Below are 6,027 nucleotides of genomic sequence, written 5' to 3' on the forward strand. Positions count from 1 at the left end.
CTAACAGTTGGTTTCTTAACATGTGCATGTGTATCAATAATTGGAAGAAGCAATTTCATAAATTCATCAAGTGCAGCGTCTGGATTCTCCTCATTAATCACATCAGACCAACACATATTTTTAACATCATCCACATAAGAGTCACAGGAAAATCTTCTGTATGATCTCTTATACACTATTTTAGGCCCAGCTGTTGGAACTTTGGCTTTCCTGGATATAGCCAGTATATTGTGATCACTGCATCCAATGGGTACAGATACAGCTTTAGAACAAAGTTCTACAGTATTAGTAAAAATGTGATCAATACATGTGGATGATCTTGTTCCTGTAGTGTTTGTAAACACCCTGGTAGGTTGATTAATAACATGAACCAGATTACAGGCACTGGTTACAGTAAGACGCTTCTTCTTGAGSGGACAGCTTGATGAAAACCAGTCAATATTCAGGTCCCCAAGAAAGTAGACCTCTCTGTTTACATCACATACACTATCAAGCATTTTACACATATTATTTAGACACTGCCTGTTAGCACTTGGTGGCCTATAGCAACACCCCAAAAGAAAGGGCTTTAGATGTGCCAAGTGAACCTGCAACCACAACACCTCAATTTTCACGCCCTGATCTGTTTCACCTGTCCTTGTGCTTGTCTCCACCCCCCTCCAGGTGTCGCCCATCGTCCCCATTATCTCCCTGTGAATGTATACCTGTGTTATCTGTCTGTCTGTGCCAGTTRGTCTTGTTTGTTCGAGTCAACCAGCGGTTTTGTGTTTTCAGCTACTACTTTTTCCCAGTCTCTCTTTTCTTGTCCTGCCGGTGTTGATCCTTTCCTGTCCTGACTCTGAGCCCACCTGCCTGACCACTCTGCCTGTCCCTGACCCTGAGCCTGCCTGCCGATCTGGACCTCTGCCCCTTTCTGGACTATCAATCCCTGCCTGCCTTGACCTGTCTTTGCCTGCCCTTGTTGCTACATTAAACATTGTTACTTCGACAGTCTGCATCTGGGTCTTACCTTGGTTCTGATATCAATAACACTTGACGAAAGATCTTCTCTAAGCATTACAGGGATATGGCTCTGAATATATACAGCAACACCTCCCCCATAAGCATTTCTGTCTCTTCTATAGATGTTATGTCCTTGTATTGCTACTGCTGTCGCATCAAATTAATTATCTGAGTCTCAGAAATGGCTAATATATGAATGTTATCTGATGTTAACAAGTTATTGATTTCCTTAACCTTATTTCTAAGGCTACATATATTCATATGGGCTATTTTCAGCCTTTTCCTGGGTAGCTTATCAGAGATAGACATAATTGTCACGTTCTGACCTTAGTTCTTTTGTATTTTTTCTTTGTTTTAGTATGGTCAGGGCGTGAGTTGGGTGGGTTATCTATGTTTGTTTTTCTATGTTGGGTTTTTCGTTTGGCCTGATATGGTTCTCAATCAGAGGCAGGTGTTTGTCGTTGTCTCTGATTGGGAACCATATTTAGGGAGCCTGTTTTTCTATTGTGTTTTGTGGGTGSTTGTCTTCCGTGTCTGTGTGTWCCYCACGGAACTGTTTCGGTTTTAGTTCGTTCACTTTATTGTTTTGTATTTCAGTGTTCAGGTTTGTTCCATTAAAMATTCATCATGAACACTTACCACGCTGCGCTTTGGTCCTCCWCTCTTTCTCCCAACGAAGATRGTTACAATAATACTGAAAAGAGCAAACAAAGCAAGAGAAAAAAATATACATTCAYCAGTCCATTAATCCATTGGTATGTYTGTGTGCTGTCACTTTAAATCTACCTACATGAACAGATTACCTCAATTACCTCGACTAACCGGTGCCCCCGCARAATGACTCTGTACCGGTAACCCCTGTATATAGCCTCGCAATTGTTATTTTACTGCTGCTCTTTAATTATTTGTTACTTTTATTTCTTATTTTTTACTTATATAATTTTTTTTACTTAACACTTATTTTTCTTAAAACTGCATTGTTGGTTAAGGGCTTGTAGTAAGCATTTTATGTAAGGTGAACACCTGTTGTATTCGGTGCATGTGACAAATACACTTTGATTTGATAATACGAAACGCTCTGAGACAAGATTGATTATATTGGACCAGAACTGTATGTCAAAGTGTATGTGTACGTGTGTGTGTGTGTGTGTGTGTGTGTGTGTGAGTGTGTGTGTGTGTGTGTGTGTGTGTGTGTGTGTGTGTGTGTGTGTGTGTGTGTGTGTGAGAGAGAGAGAGACAAAGAGATTAGAGGAGAGAGAGCGAGGCTGAGATAAAGAGAGACAGAGCATTTTAGATTCTACTCCATTGTATGTACAGTACACTACTCTTGCCCCATGACCCCATCAGGGAAATGTAGATAGAAAGCCTAGTGGAATAGAACTATGAATGGAACCCATTAGAGATCAATAAGCCCAAAGCCCGGATTCCTCTGGTTGCTTTCCTCACGTGAAGCACGTTTATTTGGCCTTGTAGGACCTTGAAATCGATGTGGTATAATTTCTTCCCACCCAATTGAATATCTCCCTAACAGTTTCAAAGAGTTGTAAATTCCCGCTATTCAAATAATTGTGTCTTTGCATTGATTTCTGATGTGACAGTACSCCTTTGGCTGGCCAATGGTTAGCCATGACCACAGCTTTTTCACAGGAAGAATGAACAGTATTAGTCACTTCRTGTCATGACATCTCCTCTAGTAACCTCCACCAGTCTCTCTCAGGTCCTATTTGTCAGGTTATTTTTCAGGTCATTTTCACGTGTRCTCATTCTCCCTTTCATCACAGTGGAATTATTGCAGTGTTAAACTTGTTTGAATTAGCTACAGGTACAACATACTGTGCGCCATATCCCTCCCAGCCCAAATGTCTTAAGATATATCAAAAGAGAATATAGAAAAATTATGAACATAAGCATCTGAATATAAGGCTTTGATTATTATGAATTACCCTAAACCATGCCAATTTCACTAATTAGGTCAATGGTATCATTAAAATGTACATCTAGGCCAGAGTGAAACGACCTGAATATTACCCTATTTTACTTCAAGTATCATAGGCTGACTGAATGTATTGTTTTCTATTGAGATTTAAAAGGACTTTGTTTACCATCTCCCTCAAGCTGCCGCACACCGTATCTTTTAACGTCTTGGTGAGAACCATCTTCCAGCGATGTCAATAAGAGATAAAAAGTCGGGGAGSCAACAACTCAGAGGGCGGCTAAAAAAAGCCCGATTCCCATTTCCCAGCAGCTCCAGACTAGATTACAGTTTCTAGCAAATCTGCTCTCCCGTGAGSAGCGCTGGTGCTCTGCTCTGGTTGCCATTTTTAGATGAGGATATGCTATCTCTTCGCATTGGGGTTACCAGTGTCTGTTGTTGGCATGTGTTTGGTACTACRGTTGAGGCTACGCGGCACTTGTGATTACAGCCTAGAGGTCAAGAACTCTAAGGCGTAGGTGGTAGTGCACACACAGGTGGTACRGCAGAGTTGATGGTTCAAGCCCTGCCCCAGGTGCTTTTCCACTCCCTTATGCATTATGTTTACATCATTTGAAAAATAAGAAATAGAATACCTTGTCGAAATTAATCTGTAGCCTACCTATTATGAAAAATTCTCCCACAATCTGGTTATTAGGCTATGATATAAAATTAAAATGACTTAAATAAACATTATTCCTTCCGACGACAAACGTTACAGAAGATCCCACCACCAACGGACCAAGCAGCGTGGTCAGGAGGACTGGCCCTGGGAGGAATTCCTGGATGGAGCAGGACCCTGGACAAGGGCTGGGGAGTATCGCCGTCCGAAGGAGGAGATAGAGGCAGAGAAAGCGGAACGGCGACATTACGAGGAGTTAGCTCAACATAGCAAGCACGAGAGGCAGCCCCCCCCCCCCCAAAAAAATAGGGGGGGGAGGCACACGGGGAGATTGGTGGAGTCAGGGTTCAGACCTGAGCCAACTCCCCGTGCTTACCGTGGGGAGCGTGTGACTGGTCAGGCACCATGTTATGCGATGATGCTCACGGTGTCCCCAGTGAGCAGCCACAGCTCGGTGCGCTCTGTGCAAGCTCCCCGCAGTTGCCGTGCTAGAGTGGGCATTCAGCCAGGACGGATTGTGCCGGCTCAACGCTCATGGCCTCCGGTGCATCTCTTCGGCCCAGGATATCCTGTGCCAGCTCTACGCACGGTATCCCCAGTTCGCCAGCACAGCCCAGTGCGGCCTGTGCCAGCTCCCCGCACTTGCCGTGCTACAGGGGGTATTCAGCCAGGATGCGTTGTGCCAGCTCTGCGCTCCAGACCTCCAGTGCGCCTCCACGGCCCAGCATATCCTGCGCCGGCGCTACGCACTATGCCTCCAGTGCGCTGTCATAGCCTAGTGCGTCCCGTGCCAGCTCTCCACACTCACCGAGCTAAAGTGAGTATCCAGCCAGGATGTGTTGTGGCAGCTCCACTCACTAGGTTGCCAGTACGTCTCCTCAGTCCGGTGAGACCTGTTCCGGCTCCAGGTACGYAGCCTCCAGTGATGGTCCCCAGTCCGGAGCCTCCGGCGACGGTCGGCAGTRCGGTGTCTCCGGCGACGGTCGGCAGTCCGGAGCCTCCGGCGACGAGCTGCAGTCCGGAGCCTCCAGTGGGGGTTCCCAGTCCAGAGCCTCCGGCAACAATCTGCAGTCCGGAGCCTCCAGAAGGGGGTTCCCAGTCCAGAGCCTCCGGCGACGATCTGCAGTCCGGAGTCTTCGGCGACGATCTGCAGTCCAGAGCCTCCAGCGGGGGTTCCCAGTCCAGAGCCTCCGGCGACGATCTGCATTCCGGAGCCTCCAGCGGMGGTTCCCAGTTCAGAGCCTCTGGCGATGATCCACGGTCCGGTTCCTCCGGCAACGATTCACGGTCAGGAGTCTCCGGCGACGATCCACGGTCCGGTTCCACAGAAGCGGAGGGATCAGCGTAGGGAGCGGGGGAAACGCCCCGGAGCCGCCACCGAGATTAGATGCCCACCCGGATCCTCCCCTATAGGTTCAGGTTTGCGGCCGGAGTCCGCACCTTTGGTGGGGTGGGTACTGTCACGCCCTGACCTTAGAGATCCTTGTTATTCTCTATGTTTGGTTAGGTCAGGGTGTGATTTGGGTGGGCATTCTATGTTCTCTATTTTTTMGGTGTTTGGTCGAGTGTGGTTCCCAACCAGAGGCAGCTGTCTTTCATTGTCTCTGATTGGGGATCATACTTAGGCAGCCATTTCCCCTCATTCAGTGTGTGATCTTGTCTTTGTTTGAGTTCATGTAGTTTGCACGACGAAGRTTTTTGTTCGTTATATTTTTGATTGTTTTTCTTGGTGGAACATTTAAATAAAAGAATGTGCACCTACCACGCTGCACCTTGGTCTCCTTCTGACGACAAACGTTACAATCTTCTGTAAATAATGTCTGCGTGTTGGAATGGGACCCTGGCTATCCATACATTTTAAAAACAAGAAAATGGTGCTGTCTGCTTTGCAGGAATTTGAAATTATTTATAATTTTACTTTTGATACTTAAGTATATTTAACCAATTACATGTACCTTTGATACTTAAGTATATTTTTAAACCAAACACTTCTAGACTTTTACTCAAGTAGATTTGTACTGGCTGACTTTCACTTTTACTTGAGTAACTTTTTATTAAGGTATCTATACTTTTACTCAAGTATGACAATTGGGTACTTTTTCCACCACTGATATTAACTGCTTATTAATAGTAATTAACAGCCTGTAAACTCTTTGTTAACACCGATATTTTTTACAAAGGTCTCTTTTACAAGGAAGCTCTGCAATTTACAAATACAACACAATACAAATATATATATACAATATTTCAAACACATCCAATAGAAAGAGTTAGGCTACATTCCTCAGTAAAGAGATCCCCAGTCAATAATTTGAATTGTGCGAAATTGTACCATCCTTGAAAAGGCGTTCATTATGACCACGCGGAGTTATCATACTGGGCGCTCTGGATCCTGCGAGAGAGAAGTGGATCGTTGATGTATCAGTGCGAG

Source organism: Salvelinus sp. IW2-2015, linkage group LG16 (assembly GCF_002910315.2).
Source record: "Salvelinus sp. IW2-2015 linkage group LG16, ASM291031v2, whole genome shotgun sequence".
In the NCBI taxonomy this organism is placed as follows: Eukaryota; Metazoa; Chordata; class Actinopteri; order Salmoniformes; family Salmonidae; genus Salvelinus; species Salvelinus sp. IW2-2015.